Here is a 21,337-nt window from a genome sequence, read left to right on the forward strand (position 1 = left end):
TTCAATATTATCTACAATAGTTTTACTCATCTCAGCTTTATCTGGAGTACTTTCAAGAATTCCTAGATCTAAAATCCAGTTTACATCTAAAGGATTAAACATCTTTCTTCCTAAGTATACCTCACTTGGAGTTTTACGAGTTACAGAATTTTCACTACTATTTAATGTGTACTGGACTTGATAAATATACTTAGACCACTTAGTTTGATTTTTATAAATATAGGTTTTCAAAATTAATTTTATATTTTTATTTTGTCTTTCTGTTAAATTGCTTGACATGGAATAAGGAGTAGTACAAATGTTTTTAATGCCTAAACTAAATAAATAATGTTTGAAATAATCGCTTTGCAGATATCCAGCATTGTCATGAATCACCTTATTTGGAAATCCGTAAGAATAAAATATTTTATCTAATTTCAAACATATAGACTTTGAACTCAAATTCCTAAGAGGTTCTATAATGACAAATCTAGAAAAACCATCGGTTAAGACTAATACATATTTAAACCCATTACTGATAGGCCAAGGCCCCATTACATCTAAAAATAGAGAATTATTAGGATATTTCTCTTTCTGAGTATAGTAGGTACCATAAGGAAGTCTATTCCTATCCCTACATAGCTGACAAGTCGTACATCTCTGAACAAAATCTCTAATTTCTTGGAATAAATTAGGAAAAGTATAACGTATAGCCACTTTTGCTATCGTTCGTTGGACCCCACTATGTCCTCCACCTACAGGGTCTTGATGATGAAATTTAATCACACTATACTTAAGAGACTCTGGTACAACAGCTCTTAAACCTCCATATTGTTTACCTTTAGTTTTCTTCAGAAGGATACCATTTTTAAGAACATAAGGTTCCTTTACCTGTCCCCTTTCTAATTCTTGTATTATAGTATTTAAATTAGGGTCCTCTCGTTGATGATCTCCTAATGGCTTATGAAAGAAAGGATTATTCCAGAAATTAACAAAATTCAAGTGTACTTCTTTATCATCCACCTTATCAATTTCCACTATATCTGATGAAGGAGGTGTATAATCGATATAATTATGCATCCTAGTTAGAAAATCTGCCATATTGCGCTCACTCCGCAAATGAATAATATCAAATTGATATCGACTCACCTTTTCAATAAGAGAGCCGTATTTTCTTTGACGTTTATGATTTTTAAGTATCCACGTCAAGGCTGAATTATCACAATAAATTGTGAATTTCTTATGAAGATACATGTCAAATTTATCAAGCGCATGAACTAAACTAGAAAGCTCAAGATCAAAAACGCTTTTTGACCAATCTGATGGAAGAACACGTTTACTCAAAAAGTAAACAGGTCTAAGTTTTCCATCACCATCGTACTGGCTTAATATAGCACCATAATTTTTGGTGGAAGCATCGACATGTAAAACGAAGGGCGCATTCATATCTGGCACTTTAAGAACAATATGGTTAATAATAGCTTCCTTAATTTTCTCCAATAAATCGTCTTCCTCCTTCCCCCAGATAAATGGAACTGTGGGTGATCTCATAGCATATAATGGACTTAAAAGTTCTGAATAATCTTTTACATATCTAAGATAATAATTAAGAAATCCCAACATTCTATTTAAGGCACGTTTATTTTTCGGTCTGGGTATTTCTTTAATCGCTCTTACTCTCTCATCATCTATTCTCATTTGACCATTAGAGAACTCATATCCTAATATTTTCACTTTTGATTTCATAAACTGAGCTTTGTGTGGACTAATAGTAATCCCCCAATCTTTCAACCTTTTTAACACTTTCTCTAAGATTTCTTTATGTTTTTCTACACTATCCGAGTGAATTATTAAATCATCACAGTAAATATCTAAATAATCCCCTTCTATATCACGAAAGATCTTATGCATTAAACTGGACAAAACGAATGGTGAAACTGCCATTCCCATCGGTAGGCGACAATACTGTAATAATCTATTTGGTGTAGCAAATGCAGTTATATTCCTACACTCAGGTTTAATCTCCAATTGATGAAATGCGGATCGAACATCAATTAATGTATACAGATGGTGTTTACCTATATTAGAAATAATAGATTCTAAGTTCGGACTCGGAAATCCAGTCAATAACAATTTAGAATTAATTTGGCCATAATTAATCACTAATCTCTTGGATTGATCTCGATTAGTAACGAGGAAGCAGGGTGAAATGTATGGGCTACTATTTATTTCTTCAATAACACCCTGTTCTATTAATTTGTCTAAAAACAAATCGAGTTCTTTCATTTTATATTTAGGAATCATATATGGTTGAGTAATGCTTGGTGAAGGATCTGTTAATTGAATTTCATATAAATAATCACGAACATGCCCTAACTTATCGGTTATTACTTCTTTGTAATCATTAAGTAATTGTTTAACATACGGTATCAAATTTTCATCATAAATATTTTCAAAATTTACACTACCTTTTAATGCTTCTCCTCCATCTCCCTCTTTATCTGCCTCCTTATACAATGGATTAAAGATTCTCGTGCCAGGTGGAACATCTTCATAAACAGCAGTATCAGTATTCTCAAGTGCAACTGTCTCCTTGGTCTTTGCCTTAGTACGGTTCTCCGCCCTACTCCTGGACTCGCCTACGCCACTGGTTGTCTGCTTGGTCTGGTTGCCATAACATCGAGGCCTCCTTGGAAACTGCTTAGCCTTGCTGCTTTGGGTTGGTGATGTCAGGTTACAGGAAAAAGAACTGCCACCATATTGTAAAGCTGCACCTTCAGACCTAGTCCCCTCGAATCGATCACAAACTCTGGCGCCAAGGTGTCTGGGATCTCTCCGAGTAGGCCTGAAATGATATTGGAAAGCGCACAGATCACTGTTCATACCAACTGGGTTATTCTCAAAAGGTTGTAACTTTACTTGCATTTTCAATTTCTCAAAAAGAAGTTCTCGAGCGTTTATATTTATATGGGCGTAATTATCCCGTAAAAAGTCTAAACCCAATAATAATTTTAATTTTGGATGGTTAACAACTCCAAACCACGCCGTAAAACGGACACCGTGTATAAAGAAAATAAGTTGCACCAACTCACGCACTAACAACTCATTCCCTTGCATGATGGTCACAGAGTAATTTACTTGTTTTATTTTAGGCTTGCATTTCGTACGGATTTCTTCTAAAACACTGTTTTCTATTAAGCATAGAGTCGAGCCAGTATCTATTATACAGGGATATAAAGTATGGCATATACTGATGGGCAATTGTAATAAGCTTCCATGATCTTCCCTTGCACTATGAGAGTACGCACTATGAACTCCGGTTTTATTTTCATTTAAATTTTGATAACTCAGTCTATTCTGTCTATTAAAAGGTGTTGACATATAATTTGTCCTGGCACTTCTAAGAGGAGTTTTTACCCGTGGTAAACAAACCTTTTCACTTTTAACTACATTTTTATAATCTTGTTTATATTTGTCATTAATTTCGAAACTTTCCGCAAAATCTACATATTCATTTACCGTTTTTGGAACACTAAGTATCAACAACAGATTACGAATTTCGGGAGTAACTAAATTACTTATTAATTTACAAATTTCATCTTCAGGCATGTTAATTTCTAAAACATTTAATGTACTTAGTTTCTCTTGTAAAAAGTTTAATAAATTTTCATTTTCTTGCATTACTCTATATAATGATACCTTCATAAATTCCGTATTAATCAAGGGTGTGACAAATTTTAATAATAAGGAATGACAAATATGACCCCAATCTGTAGTTATTGTTAACAAGCGCTGCAACTCTTCATAAGCTTGCTTCCTACACCTCTGTAAACTCGATACTAATATCGTCTCTACAGGAGCAATTTCCTTTACTATTAACATATCAAGTTTCAAAAGAAAATGACATACTAACATACCATCTGTTCCATCTATTACCGGTATATCATATATTTGCTTTTCTAAAGAATTAAAAATACTTTGCGAAAATTGTTTTTGAAAGTTACAGGTTATGGGAGCTCGCAACACTGCTTGTCTATGCTCATGAACAGGTGTATGTGAGAACGACAAGAAATTCCCCCCTCTCTGATTTTCCTGCCCTTCACACCTACGACCTTCTATCTCATCGTCAAATGAAATAAGGGGAGGGTCAGCTACTGCGACTCTGTTATTACGTAACATACTACCCCTAGCTTCGTATGCCGCTTGCCAATGACTCATTTTTTCTTTTCTTTTCTAATGGTACCAATAACCGAAAGATTTATATACTTAATGAAATTAATTTCTTTCCTTTTATCCAGCTTACAAATAGTAGACTAATACAAATTTTATTTTCGTTTTTCTTGTTTTTAATCACAACCAGATTCGAAATCCACTTCTTATTGCCCTCACGCATTAAGGTTTAAGTTCCGAGATTGAAACATGAGGTAATTTATATTTATATGTAGCGGCAGTCTTGTTACCAAGTAATCCACTACCTATGAAAGGGTATTTTAGGATTCCCCTTAATGCGGAGTAGGTTGGGCAAGTAATCCTTTTCGTGGAAATTATAAATATACTTCAACTCGAACAATTTATTGTATAATTTCTTCAACATAAATGTAAATTCAACAATAACAATATAACTGTGCAGACACAAACAACTTCACTCAATGTTAATTGGAACCCTTTCCCAATTTGAATAGTAGTCCGGAAATTTTTATACATTCGCATTCCACTACTTTATATTCTAAATTAATTTTACTGGTTGTACTTTTGACAGGTTTCATATATCAAATATCTACACAAATTGAATTTAATCCCCAAATATAACAATATATATATATTAAATTAGTGACCAAAGACATACACTCACCAAAAAGTTGTAACAGTTGGGCCGAAATGGAAAGAAAAAAATAGATTAAAATTTTGTACTTACAATTTCCTGACGAGCTGCATATCAATGGCACTTACATAAATTTACACTTAATAATTCCGGCTACTTTCTGTGTAGGAGCATTATTATCCACACTATTCCGAAATCACATTTAACTAGTTATCAATTTAACGGACACAATTTCTAAGCTCCTACCCCTGCTTACCTCATGTTTCAATCTAAAGGAAACGTAATAGGTACGGGTAGAATACAAAAGATAGATGGCGTTTTAGTCACTTCGAACAAACGAATATCGGAACCATGACATTGACCTACAGAGCCAATGTTTCCATATACAAGTTTATTTAACTAATCAGCTGATCGAGTTTTCAAGTTTTTTTTTTTTTCATGAACTTAAGAGAAATGTCTCAAGTCCAAGAAGAAAATGGAACAAAATTCGATTTTATCTTTGACAATTCTTCTGTACTTGCTTAACTTTCAAACTTATAATTTCCAAGGGAATGAATAGATGCAAATTAAAGATTAACGGAAGTACTGGTTCTAATTTGTATATACAAATGGGAAGAAATGAAAACTTAGTCCCTAGTAAACTGAAAGGGATATTGACACAGATATGATGATTAAGATTTTTAAAATTATAATGGAGGGATCACATCGTTTCAAATATAAGGTTATAAAGCAGATATTTCTGGAGTTTCGTCTGTTAGAGAAAAATGAGGAGTGTGCGGTATGGTGACAAATTATTAGGTGAGAGTGATAAATAGGGATACGCACGAGACGAGACGAGACAGAATTTTTCTGACAAAATTCGAGTCGAGACACAGCTCTTCCAATAGAAAGATATACATTTTTCGAGTCGAGACATCATTTTTATTCCATATTTTCGAGACGAGACAGCTTCAAATCTTGTCTCGTGCGCATCCTTAGTAATAAAGAGGGACCAATATTAAAGAGGGACCAGTATTACCTAATAATGTTAGAAGGAGATGGCCTTATTTATGTCATTTTACGATATTAATATCTTATTATAAGGTTTCCGGCAGCTTCCCGTCCCCTATGGGTGGGGGGAGTTACCTCCTACATTCTTGAAAAAAACCTCCAACTTTATTTTTTTTTTTTACAGTCAAAATTCGATACAAACCGTGCAAACCACTTTACACCGTTCCAATTTTGACTTTACACCTCCAAACTAAAAATCCTTGCAAAAGTTGTCGTGTTAGAACTTACTGTAAAACCACTAAACTAACACAAGTATGACAGACATAGAGGATGTCGGGAGAAAACAAGAAAAGTCATAAAATGGACTTATTGAGAAAATCGAGTTTTAATTCCTTAATAGCCTACTGTTTAAACGAATCACCAAATATGTAATATTGTTTACTGTGGTCATTTATTGGTTTTAACCCTTCGTTTTTTTGACACTTTTGCACTTCCTATTTTCCCCAAGAGAATGAACTATAAGTTGTCAGAATTCCTTCTCGTTGAAGGAGGCGACCGGACGTCACTTATGTTCCACTTCCGCTCTTGTAAATACCACTGTAAATATCAGAATAAAGTTACCAGGAACAGTGAAATTTTCGTACATTGCCAAATTTTTATGAGATACCTTTTTCTCTCCCAAATGTATTTATGAGAAAAGAAGAGAAGAAAAGTGCTAGATTTGTTGGTGAACGTACTAGAACACTAAAATACTATAAAAGGTACTAGATCTAGTACGAAAGTACTAGCTATGATCACACTGAACAAAAGATTTTTCTTGAAATTCGCTTATTATATAAAGGATCAATAGGTGGTACAGCTAGCCACACGTCGAAGTGTTTGAAATTTCGATGTTTAGTTTGGAAATTAAAAAAAGAAAGTTGTAACATAATTTTATAGATAATAGCTCTCTTTTCTGGAAGAAATCAAAGCAGCTATGAAAACATTCATTTACTAGGACTTCTAATTTATATCAAATTTCTTTCGACAGCATAGAAACTTATTACAGAGATAACCGTATTCAGTGTTTTACCATATTAGAAAATTAAAAATTCCATGGGAAACATCATCTAATTTTCATCTCAGAATTACAGTTGAATTCAAAGAAAAATAAAATACAACTTAAAATGAAAAGAGTCGTTCAACCTTTCCACGCATAACATTAAGAGCAGTGCAGGATTTACGTATAAGTTAAACAAGTTATAGCTCAGGGCCCCACGCTCATGGGGGCCCAAAAATTAAACAAGAATTTAATGCACATTTCCAAAATATAAGAAAACAATAAATAAAGTAAAATCTACAAATAGCTACAATACTTTCTTTGTGTAAGCCCCTATGATATAAGTAATGGGGCCCCTTCTGCTAACCTACTTCCTAAAATATCACTGGTTTCTTCATTTCTGTATGTAGGGTCCTACGTTCATCTGGACACATAAAGGACCCCACTATCTTCAGTAGCTTAGGGCCCAACCAAATCTAAATCCAGCTCTGATTAAGATACAATGTTTTCATTTTACATACACTTAGAAGTTTATTTATTTATTTTTTGATGAAGAAAGTCACATACGGTACGAAATAACAAATGGTAATAGACGATATGACTTTTTGTTCTATTTATCACGAGATACCTGAGAAATGCGTTTTTACACTTTCTAGAGCTAACATCAAATCATCCCGTACAAACGATGAATTCATTCATCTTAACGAACATTAGCAGTTGCTGACTAATGTTCATTACCTTAATAAAGTCACAGTTCGTACAGCGTAATTCAGCTGTTTGCTGGTTGAAAAATAAATACTCTATTTCTTTCGACTTGTGCCAAAAAATGAAAAAAAAAATCTTATCAACACAATGTACTCTTTTCTTAAATGGTGTATTTTGTATTGATGTCAGTGTTCATAGGTTTCCTTAAGAAAATTTCCCTCAACCGACTCAAAATTTTCCCCTTTTCTTGACAAAATTTCCCTACTTTGTTTAGTATACAATTCCTATGACACAAGATATGTCATAAGATTAATTTCCTTCACTTTTTGTTTTACAAAAAAAAAAAAAAAAAGTATATCGAGGCAACAATGTATGCAAATTGTGCTTCTTTGAACACACACACAACTATTGCTATTGAATTGGTTTATTTCTGAAGAACAAAGTAAAATTAAGCATTCATATTGGTCAATCGGACAGCACAAGAATTTCCCTGGTTTTTGACGTTTTATCAAAAAATTCCCTTTCCCCCCCTTTTTGCTTAATTTACCTACAAAATTTCCCTATATTAGGGAAATTTCCCTCAAACTACAAACACTGGTTTGTATTTTAAACTTGAAGCAACTAACTTATGGACAGGTTCAATTGTTCAACAAACGAAAGAACTAGAACTGACATCAGTTAGAAAAAGTAACACCTTTGTCTTTCATGTATGTCTCACTAGATGGCAGCACATACGATTCGATGATGCTGTCACCTCAAGTTGAAATGTAGAAACATAATAGCTTGAATCTCCATAAATCTTGTTCCTTCGTGTAGAAAACTATCGTATTGTTATTTTTTCTTATTAATCAGGGTTAAAGCTTTTGAAGGTATCTCAATTTAGAAAGATCATGAGGAATTCATATTTTCTCCAAAGGCAGCAAGTTGTTCCCAGTAAATGTTGAACATTTCCATTATATAACCTAGAAACATGATCACTTATAGAGAAAACCATAACTATACATTATTCGGCGTAAGCTCTAAACTGAGATAAACAAAGCCACGTGAAACTAAATCTCGCTGATTTGCTGTTGTCCTACCGACGCTTGTACTCCTCCGCAAAATAGTTCATGTGATTGCATTATTACTTTTACTATGAAGCTTCATATAAAACTGCTATATTACTATAAATGACAAAAATATAATACGGATTATCTAATAATACTGCAATCGAGTGTGGCTAATGAAACAATGGAAATAAACACTAAGCATGCGCAGTAATTATGGCGCCAACTCAACTGTGGACGGGTGTTCTGCTTTTAAAGTCTGAAAGATTACTGGCATGAATCCCAGTTCCGCGAGTGTTGTGGTGAAACACCAACAAGGCAAACCTTTACTCACTAAGCAACAATTGTTTACGAGCGAAATTCAAATACTTTTTTTTTTTTTTTAATCTTTCGAGTTTCTTTTCTTTCTTTTCTGCTGCTGCTGTAAGTATCTGGACAACACGAGACAGTATTGTCAAAATTCACGTGTATAATTTGCTCCTCCCCGTGGGAAGTGGGAGTGATACATCACTAGCCAATCGTATTTGTGACAAGCGGAAGGATACGAATATTTTGTTCATCGGAGTTTAGAGCTTACGCTGAATAATGTTTAGTTAAAGGGCAAAAATTCTCATTCCATCCTGTTTGAAAACAGTGTTCAATTAAGAAACCTTCTATTTTAAACAGAAAGTTACAATTAAACACAAGCACTGAAGCTTTGCGTATGCAAGCTTACTGCTCAGTGAGTTGTAGATGGCCAGTAGACATTGCGTAAATATACGCTCATAGTAAAATAACGGTGGTCCCTGATTGCTTACTTAATTTCAGAGACGGTGAAATTGTATACAAAAATCAAGGGACCCTGAAAGTAACTACGACTGTGGGATAAATAATTACTATTAATTTTTCCTGAAATCTAAATATCCTTATTTGTAAAGATTAGGCAGAAAATAACATAAAACTGTTTTACAAAGTGCTGAAGTGTGATTAGGCAGAACATAAAGAAATTTATTGAAAATACTATGTTCAATTTTTTGGTAGACTAGTATTTAATGACTTTTGCTTTTTATTTTGTATTGTAGAGACCAGTAGCGTATTTAAAGGAGAACATCCGGGCTTAAGCCCTTCCCGAAATTTTATTTACTATTTTAAATGAATGAAATATCTTGCAGACTTTCACATTTCCAAGAATAAAGCTAGCAAAGCAACCCCTTCCCAGAAACAAAATCGTAAATACACCACTGGTAGAGACACACAATTATATTTAATCTTTAGTCAGTTTTTATATTGTTTTTGCTTACACGTAACTCAGGAGAAAGAGGCGTAAACTACTTAAGCAAGTTCTTGTCCACATCTCATAAACTCTTGGTACTATAAAGAAACGTTAAAGCCAAAATCAACCATCCAACGTACATTTGCTTATACCACTCAGGGGCGCCCAGAAGGAAATGGGGCGCCATTGAAATTTGACAGGAAATGGAGAGAAAAATATTTAAATATTTAAGCCAGTTGCCTAAAAAATATATATACTATAATGTATATACGTATATCTATATGGTTCCGCAGGCTACTGTCTGCGCAACATAGGTTAGATGACGTCACAAAAAGTGAAAATGGCGAAAGTAAGCATTGGAAAGGAGATCTCTAAAAATAGTGGAAAAGAGAAGGAATTTACCATCCACAGTCACCCATAGTGCATAGATGAGGATCAATTTATTAAATAAATTTTCTTTTTTATTAAGCACCTCATACTTTTTATAATACCCTGAAAAATTGGAAATAAAAAAAAAGAAATGTTAGTTAACAAATAAAAAAAAAAGACTACGGTGTAAACAATTCATCGCCTTTTGTTTCGAAGTGAAAACTATTTTTTTTTTTTAAATTTTGCTTATTTACAATACAAAATTTTAAAATACAATAATTCAGTACACTACAAATAGAACAAGAAAATCATTTCTACAACAAGCAACGAGGCTCTGAAGTACTGAAAAGGCTTCTTGGCTCGACGGTAATAGTTCAGAGAAGAAATCCGTGAGAACGGTGAATTTGCTGAGTGGATCTGGGGCGACTTTCAGCTTTGACATGTAAGGGCGTAGTGTGTGTACTACATTGGTCAGGTTTAAATCCTTCACAAGTTGAAGAAGTTCCTTAATGAAATCAGTTTTCAGTTATGAATACAACATTTTATAGGCTATTATAATAGCCGGATGTCGGAGGCCTTACCCTTATTAGTTCATCTATACCGCGTACATCTGAAGGCTTCCTCTGAGTTACGGCTATTTTCATATCTAACTTTATATTAATAAGTGAAAACTTGTTTCTTAGTATTCAAATCGGAACAAAGGACGATGAATTACTTTCACCATAGTCAAAGTTTTCAAATTGTTAAGTTTTTGATTAAATTCTAGACGACAGGATAAAATTCACGAGTCTTGTCGATAACATGAGTTCACCTAAATTTTAGATCTCAAACATTGTTTTAGTGAAACATGACTGAAAGTATAAAAACCGTATATTAATAAAGCGATTTTACGAGTATGATGAAGAGCGGGACCGAATTTACCACTAAGCCCGATAGGACCGGGCTTGGAAGGGCTGTAGGATTCTTCGAGGGCACCTTGGACGGAAACTTAATAAGCAAGAAGAAAAAATGCCAATCTTCAATGATACTACTAATAAAAAAAAATGATTAAAATAAGAGTAAATGCCCTCTAAGTAATAATACCTTTAACAATTCTATTGATTTCAATGTTTGGTAGCTGAAGTTGAGTGGAATTTTAACGTTGTATTTGCAGTAAACACTTGCGTAGGGGCAGATGCATGACGCTGATGTACTGGTGCAGCCTTTCTCCGTGAATCGCTCCTGTGCATGTGCGCCTTGCAAGAATGCATCATGACCATTCAAGAATTCATTCAAAACTATACAAAAATGTTGAAACAAAGAGATACCCAAAATATTTTTTTTAATGATCATTCTAATCGGCTTTAGAATATTTAATACTAGCATAAATTACCCGCTTCGCTGGGTTAAATTAAGAAAAAAATAGTAATATGTTCTATTAGGCCCGCAACCAGACACAGAAGTTTGAAAGGGAGGCATGAATAAGATAGGAGGGCCAAAGCCATTAAAAATTCTCTTACAAATATCTAAATTGTGATTTTTGTATTAATAATAGCACTTTGTATTGAGGTTTGGAGGAGCCATGAAAAGTTTAGTGGGGCCAGGCCCCCTTGGCCCCCCTCTAGTTGCGGGCCTTTGTTCCATTAGCCAGTCACTTTTTACTATTACTAAAGCGCTCCCTGATATCGGTCATTTGCAATCATTTTTATACTTCTATCCCATCGTCCTGCCCATGTTGTGTCATCGGAAGTGTTACTGTTTATCTCAGCGACCTCGAAAACTAATATCAGTCATTATATATATATATATATATATATATATATATATATATATATATATATATATATATATATGATGGCCGATATTATATATATATCCCTCCCCATTTTGTGGGACACGGCATCAGAAGAATCACTGTTCATTCCAGCAACCCCGAAATCTATGGATTCAGCACTGATATTAATGTTTGTCGATTATTTTTATGTATATTTTCCGCTCTCCTTCCCCCAAGTTGCAGAGCTGCATTTGGATTTCAACAACATTGGTGGTGTCACTGTTCTTCTCAGGGACCCCGAAAACTACAGATTAGGCACTGATATTGGTCATTTTTTGATCATTTTTATACATCTCCTCCGTTCCCCTCCACCTCCCCTAAGTTCTACCGTCAAAGTGAAATTATAAAAACACTTCCCAGTCCCGAACCTCTTCTATGTTGAAAATTAGATTGAGATCGGTCGGGTGGTTCAAGAGTTATTAAGTCACAAACTAGTCACTTTCATATTTATATATATTGATTCTTCCCACCTCCCCTTCTCCTACGTTGCTCCGTCAAAGTGAAACGATAAAAACCATCTATACCTCATCTATGTAGAAAATTTAATCGAAATTGGTCGCGTGGTTCAAGAGATTAAGTTGCAAACATAGTCACTTTCAATCTTATAATACAGATCAGAAAACACGTTTCTAAACATGATAATTCTTAAACGAAAAAAAAATGAATCCTGTTTTTTTTTTCAATAGATACCTAGCGAAATTATCTCGATCGAATTCGTGAATGGACTCAATCGTTAACATCTTCACGGGGTAACGGCGACTTTAGCGGTTTTTATCCATTCTCGGTTCATTCATAAAAAATATAAATTTCGCGCAACGATAGTATGCAACCCTAAACATTTTGAATAGCTGCGGGTTGCATAACATTAAAGGAAAATATTTAGATTTGTTTTACTTCTTTTTATAAATGCTATACTAGCTCAATCATTCATAAATCTAGAGATTGCAGAACATTAAATCCAAGCCTGATAAAGAGTTTTGAAAAGATTTGAAGATACATAAGTCATTACACAGTATACTCTAATAATAAATATGTTATTATATTACTCTTCGTGAAGCTCTCTTGACGCGGAAGGATTCTTTTGACTTCTAGATGAAATTAAAAAAATAAAATCAGGGCAAAGAGTTTGTACAAAACGAGACGAGAAAAACTTTTCCAGGACCTAGACGAAAAGAAGACAGAATTCTTTGAGAATGAAGACGAGACGAGATGTGACTTTACGAGACAAGATCTCGTCTCTAATACTAAGTTAAGAATCACCTCATATATTTTATTATTTGTTAGTAAAATTCGAAGAAAAATACTGTTTGAATATTTTCAATCGGATAATGGAGTTTCCTCGTCAGCTATCCCATTTATTCAACGATTCTAGTTTTTCCTAATCTTTTACGAAAAAAAAATATTTTTCAAATCTCTCCATAAAACATGAACGAATTGATGGTTGGGTAAAGACAATACGAAAACAACACCTGGAGCTGGAAAACTGAACAATGGAAAAAATCGTTTTGCGTAAATGACTAGTGGCGAAAAATGGAATTACATTCTCCAGAGCGGCTCCAGCTTTGCTTTATAGCCGCCAGAAGGCTATCCGCCTGGACGGTCTTAATAATACGAAAGCTCCAAATCGATTAGTAAAATTGTGAGCTCATATTTTAGATTCATCTAAGCTGAAATGATGCGCAGCTGGACACACGGACACCAGATGGGTCTATACCTGATCAAACCATCAATTATATCGTACGCGCTCTCTATTTTACTTCTCCAAAAGCATTATTCTCGGAATGTAATTTTAACGCTTCTCTCACCGCAAGCTGATGAGTGCGTTTTTATTGAACGGAGATATAATTTTTTTTGTCGGTATTTGTTTTACCCGGAGGAGATATAGATGCACAAAAGCATTAAAATTATATATTAAAATTCATTACTGGAATAATGCACTTTTATAATAACAATTAAACGTTGATTTTCTTTTAAAAATAAATAAACGTAACAAAATTGTTGTAGAAATGGTTTTAAAAAGTATGATGGAAACAGTATTACTAGGCTTAAAAACTAACTAACTCTATGGCCTATGGAACCCGGAGGTTCAGTGCCGCGTTCACAAAAGCTCTCCACTGACTTCTATCCTTAGCTAATTGCATCCAGTTTCTACTTTGTATTCCTATCTCTGCGAGATCCATCTTAATATTGTCCTCCCATCTGCGCCTAGGTCTTCCTAATGGTCGTTTTCCTATGGGTCTACCAGTCAAGACTTTGAAAGCGTTTCTACTTTCTTCCATTCTAGCTACATGACCTGCCCACCTAAGCCTCCTAGACTTGACGACCCTAACAATGTTGGGTAAACCGTATAAACTATGTAGTTCCTCGTTATGAAGCTTCCGCCATTCTCCATTCTCGTTCCTCTTGGGTCCGAATATTCTTCTCAGGATCCTGTTCTCAAATACTTTCAGTCTATGTTCTTCCCTCAGAGTAAGCGACCATGTTTCACAACCATACAGAACAACAGGCATGATTATCGTTTTATATATTTTAAGCTTCAAATTCCTCGACAGAATTCGCGACGACAAGAGATTTTGAACCGAATAGTAACACGAATTCCCTGCTTTTAGTCGACATTTAATTTCTTCGTGAATATGATTTTCGTCTGTTAATATTGATCCTAAATATTTGAAAGTATTTACTTTATCAAAAGCATTATTTAATATTTTAACGCCTCCACAATTTGCCGTATTACGGTCCCGACGCACTTCCATGTATTTAGTTTTCTCTGCATTTACTTCTAAACCCATGTCCCTGCAAGCGTTTAATAAGATCTCTGCATTTATTTCTACTGTTCTCCTATCATCCCCTATTAAATTTACATCATCAGCATATGCCATAACCTGGTGAATGCCGTTCAACTCTAGGCCCTGGTTGCTATCTTTGATTTTCCTTATGGCGTATTCCAGCACAAAGTTAAATAATAATGGCGACAACGCATCTCCTTGTTTCAGGCCATTTTCGACGTGGAAGCTCGTGGACAAAAATTTTCCTACCTGGAGTTTACTTTGGGATTCACTTAAACATATCTTAATTAATCTAATTAGCTTTCTCGGTATTCCAAGTTCTGTAAGAACGTTGTATAATGTTTCTCTCCTAACCGAGTCGTAAGCCTTTCTAAAATCAATAAATAGTTGATGTACCGGGGTATTGTATTCCCACTTCTTTTCGAGTATTTGGCGAATGGTAAATATTTGGTCGATAGTTGATCGATTTCGTCTAAATCCGCACTGATAATCTCCAATAATTTCATCTGCGTATGGGGTCAATCTTGCTAATAGAATATTTGAAAGGATTTTATAGGATGTTGACAGAAGAGAAATGCCTCGATAATTATTACATTACTAGGCTTAATGGGCCTTATGCAGAGTCATTCTCACGCGTGATTAGTGCCATACTAAAGAGGTCGACTAACATAAGTTTAATGCAATAATTACACCCTCAGTATGGCTCTAATCATACGTCAAAACGACTCTGTATAAGGCCGTAAATCTTTGAAAAGCTACTAAAGACCAAATGTTCTCTTCAAGAATATTACAATATTTGTAATCTTAGTGTTAACAATTTTTATAGGGGTAGTTGGTAAGTACTTCAGATTATATGCCCGTAGACAAACTGTCTCTGTAAAAATTGTTGCAGGATTCTGAAACATGTATTTTTGGATAGCGCACATATTAGTTCCTAAGTGAAGTCTTGGCCCAATTACGGTAGTTCTCATAGTTTTGGAGCTATGGACCTTTAAAGTTCAATTTTTTTCATGTTTTCGGCAGCCTATAATTCCAAAAGGAGGCATTTGTGTACCCAGGTTGGTCTATATTTTTCGTCTTATCTTAGTGTCAGGAGTCACCTCCCAAACGTTGTCGGTGTTGTTTTGAAACACCCTGTATATTGATAAAGTGTTTATACAAATACGATGAAGAACATTTATTAAGGGTCTTCACTACAGCGAAATTAAACTATCGCTAATTTTAGAGTTTTTCTGCAATATCTTCAAAACAAATAAAAGTATTCGAAAAGCAGAAACGTAGTGAACTAAACAATACGATTTCGCATGTGATATCTTTACCACAATTAACCTATCTGCTTTTGGTATGCCGCAATTTACAGAACCCCGCAAAAAAAATGCTAAATCTATCTACAGTTTGAAAACGAAAGCAGATAGATGAGTTGTGATAACGGTATCACTTGCAATATCATATTGACTAGTTCACTACGTTTTTGCTTTTCTAATATTTTTTATTCGTTTTGAAGATATTACAGAAAAACTCTAAAATTAGTGGTAGTTTAATTTCGCTGTAGTGAAGACTCCTAACGTTTAAAGATACGCAAGTCATTACACAATAAAATTTAATAATAAATATGATTTAAGTGTGGCTATATCTGATAACTGTTATAACCTGATTACTTCTAGATGAAATAAAGAAAAGTCAGGGCCAGTGGCGTATTTACGATTTTGTTTCGGGAGGGGCTTTGCTAACTTTCGGGGGGGGCTTTGCCTGAAAATGTGGAAATTCTGCAAGATATTTCAAATACTTTACTATAGTAAGTAAGATTTCGGGGGGGGGGAGGCTTAAGCCCGGAAGCCCCCCCTAAATACGCCACTGGTCAGGGCATACATTTTATACACAATTTTATAAAACTAGACGAGAGGACACTTCTAGAAATTTTACAGTACAAAACTAGATCATCTTATTTCTAGTTTCGTAGGCAGCGCTAGTAATAACGGAATGCTGTGATGAATTACCGGTAGGTATTATAATGTAAGACTGAATATGAATGCATTGTATGTCCGAATACGACTGAATATGATTAAATGTGGATGTATGATACGTATGACTTAATATGAAAATGTAGGACAGATTAAAGTTACAATGGTGTAGCTCACTTTTTTGTTTCCTAGAAATTAACACCAATAGACACTGTAATAAAGTCGGAAAAAAAAAACAGCTGCTTGCTTTATAATTACAACTTCCACTACTATTTGTTGACAGTTAAATGAAGCTATGACAGTTTTCTGTTAACAGAATGACTTATTTAGATCTGGTTTCTGTGTTTTTCTATTTGAAACGCGACTTTAACCACCACAGTAACTTTAGGTTATGAAATTTTCTGTTAACAGAATGACTTATCTAGATCTGGTTTCTGTGTCTTTCTATTTGAAAAGCGAATTTAGACCACCACAGTAGTATTGGTACTCAACAAGACTACGAAACGACTAAAGGATTGTGTCAATTAAATAACCTCCTATGCTGCACTGATATACAAATGAATATATTGCATCTTTTTTAGAAGTGGTTACCTGGAATCAGCCATTTTAGATCATGAGGAACCAAATAGAAACCAGTCTAGTTAGCTAAAGTTTCTCAGTGGTTAAATTTCATTGTGTGAAAGGAAGACCTTCTAAAGGAACGAACATCTTTATTACTACATTTGGTCAAGATCCAGAAATTTCTAACTGCCCACACTATCACACTGTTACAAATTAGACGGGTTCTTCTATTTCAAGATCTGTATAGAGCTGTACAGACTACAACCATCAGCAATGTAACAAATGCCAGCGACTGAGGAACTTTCAATCCACATACCATGAACAACTCCGTTGCATTGAATGTCCGGAACTACACTGGATATATGAGCGAACCAAGACTAGAGATACTCCAACTCACTGTATACATTCCAAATGACAGCATTCTACTAACTTTTAAAAAAACGCCCAATAATCCTAAATACTTTCAAAAACAGGGAGCAATTTTTAAATATGTCTCAACTAAAAGCTCCAATGTACTTGCTATTGGGCCATCAACTGCTCCATAAAGAGACATTTATCATCATAGAACAAATCGACGACCAAAATAAACATTACCCAGAATTTTTCTTTTGATGCTGAACAAGCAGGAGTCTTAAAAGACACAGTTGAGCTGCTCGAACACTATAATCTATCAACCAAACTACAAGAACTGCGACATCATACTGTGACATTTCGTTCTTTTAGTAAAGTTGTTAAACGTTCTAAGAGTAAACTCTGATCGTCAAACCTTCCAAACTAGCAAACTCTAATTTTCTACAAGATACTAAGGTATAGATAGAAGATTCCTAAACCTATATCCAAACATGTATAATCCAAGGTTAAACGTGAGAAGAACATTAAGCAGGTTCTGTAAGTAACTTCTTCACCAGATTTAACTAATATTTAACTTCCTAATGAAACTTCACGACTAGCATCGTCTCCAACTATAGTTCCAATGAAGCAGAATGCTCTAGTTGAAGCAATTCACATTCAGAACATGAACACGCTAATGAGAAAGAAGTATTTTGTTAATACCTGTTTCGACAATAAGACTCCTGATCATTGGTGGGACACATATGATAACGGTCTTTCACCTTTGTTTCTTCTTCCGAATATATAAGAAATTGATTTGTTTATAACTATCATCTTCACAAATTCGGCCCTTCCAATGAAATCGCATTTGATAGGTCTCTCAGCTTGCAGGGGGCGCGGTGGCTCAGTGGTAGAGCGTTCACCTCTGGTGCTTGGGGTCCCGGGTTCGATCCCAGCCCCCGCCAAGTGAACTTTGTGGTGGACAAACACCGTGCTCGTGGGTTTTCTCGGGGTTCTCCCGTTTCCTCCCACTTTCTTCATTCCACCATTTCACTCATCTCTCATAATCACCGTCTCCTTTAGCCTAACCGGCATAACCGTGGGACGTAAAACTCAAAGATTTCATTTCATTTCTCAGCTTCCAAACATTTGAAATCAAACTTCTTCTCTATCCTACTCCAAAGTAATGAGCAAAATACTCGTTGACTAGTCGTACACTCACTATTGATTGGGTTGATGAACAACAATTGAGGCCTATGTGCCCTTCTTCCGGAAATCATTGAAAACGAACCGCCATGTTATACTGTAGGTGGTGTGAAAATTTCATCTCGATATCTTTATTTTTGGCAACTGGAGATATTGTTTTTGTAAGCCTTTGCACTACTCTTTAGGCGCACAGCTGACTTCAGACCCTAGCAGAGGGTAGCTTCTTTCTTATTTGACTGTTTAAAAAAGAACCTCAGCAAGTTTCAGAACTAAGAACAGTAGTATTGTTGTCAGATGCTACAGGTGGACAAAACAGAAACACTACAATAACAAAATGTTGTTCTTGGTTCGCTAAAGTTCATAAACTGAAAATAATTTGTTTATATCCTGTGCGTGGACACTCGTTTAGCCAGTGCGACCGCAACTTCGGGTTTGTTCGAAACAAAATAAAAAACTTGGAGCGAATCGGATCTGCTAAGCCATGGTTAGAAGCCATCGATACCTGTCGACAGAATCCATCTCCTTTCGAGCTGACAATGGATAAAGATTAGATTAAGAATTGGGACTCAGCTCTTGATCCTTTCTTTCGTTCCAACCCATCATCAAAAACTTCAAACTAGACCATTATGTAATATGTAATGATAAAGTACACTGTATCAGGCATTCTGCTGTGTTCTATTACGTACATGCCAACATGCCAACATCTTCTTATCTTTCAAAAACTAATATCGAAGAATTGAGTGATATTGACCCTAAGCCTGTCCCTTTTGTTGGAGTGAGCGAACAGAAATAGAAAGATGTTCGGTCTTTAACGAAGTTCTTGTCAGCTGAAGACAGCAACTGGATTGAATATATATTGAATGAGTATGAACAGGACTAAATCCACAATACATCTATTGCTATGGGTAATAGCTTATATTTGCTTTATTTAGAATAAAGACATTATTGTGATGCATTAATAGTGTGCTATTTCTTCAACCAACAAGGATTTTCGAAAAAAGGGCACATAACATTTTATACAAATATGTTTATAAATATTTAAAATAAAATATTTTTTCATTTAATACAAGCTATTTATTAGGCAAACAGATCATTTATATTAAGAAAACCTATAACAGGTATTTGCAAGCTTATGTTATTGTTATATATTCTAATAAAATTTTTAAGGCTCTTTTTCTCCATTCACGAAAACAGTCTATGTGCCCTTCTTCCGGAATAGGCCTCAATTGTTTTCTTGCTTTTTCTTTTCACATTAGGGACATGGTGGCTCAGTGGTAGAGCGTTCCCTTTTGGTGTATGGGGTCCCTGGTCCGATTCCAGTTCGCGCCAAGTGTGGTGGATAAATACTGTGTACGTGGGTTCTCTGGGGTTCTACCGTTTCCATCTACTTTATTCAGTCCACCATTCCATTAATTTCCCATCATCACCGTCTCCTTTAACCAGCATAATCCTGGGATGTAAAACTGAAATATTTCATTTTATTTCTTTGCTCAACACTCACTTCCAATGAGTCAACATTTCAAATATGAGGGAGAGGCTACCAAATTAGCCTGGAACACGCACAATTAACTCGTCAAATACCAGCTAATCTGTGAGAGCGGGTTTTCCAGATCACCTCTGACATATTGTTTACTGATGAGCAAAATTTTTATGTGTCGGGTGAGGTGACATTAACAAACAGAACGTGCGGTACTGGTCAGATAGCAGTCCGCATTGGACTGACGCTTTCACATGTGTTATCGGAAAGGTAATTGTAGACACTGAGAAAATATTTAAGGTTTATTTTTGAAACCTCAGTTTGAGAGATATACCTTTTGAGTAACAATTTCAACGAAACGGAGAAAATCTTCCGATTTCGGAGATAAGAAAGTGATTTTACAATATGACTTTGAGAAAATAGACACTTTGAAAAGTATATATTTCGGAATGACTGGGATTGACGAAAAGATTGCCTAACAATTTCTATAAATTTGAGTGATCCCGTGTTCTCGGACGCGAGGTAACTTCTTCTTAATTCGGTCTTACGTATGAGCAAATGTAGTGAGGACCTGTGAGCATGATGGTGTAGTGCACATCGGCACGCATGCACATCCGCACAATACGATTTTCGTGCACATCGGCACGGTATTTTTATCTTAATTTATTATCGTGCTAATCCGCACGCTCCCTGAGGCGAGGTGCGCAGAGAGGTGGGAACTTGTTTACATAGAGAAGGGAATTGACTATAAGAAACTGGTTATAAACTTATAAAATATGAAAATAAAACAAAATCAGTATAACATTACGCACATTCATGCAAAACTTAATAACTATATACAATTGGCTACAAACTTATGAAATATTAAAATTCAATCACATCAGTACAAACTTACGCATATTCAAACAACACTTCACAGCTGCAAAATTTAGTTTGGATACAAACTTATGCAAAACATATAAAAACATATGTTGACACGTTTGGACGACCTATAACATGCC

This window comes from Thermobia domestica, chromosome 2, assembly GCF_964235325.1.
Source record: "Thermobia domestica chromosome 2, izTheDome1.hap1.1, whole genome shotgun sequence".
NCBI lineage: Eukaryota > Metazoa > Arthropoda > Insecta > Zygentoma > Lepismatidae > Thermobia > Thermobia domestica.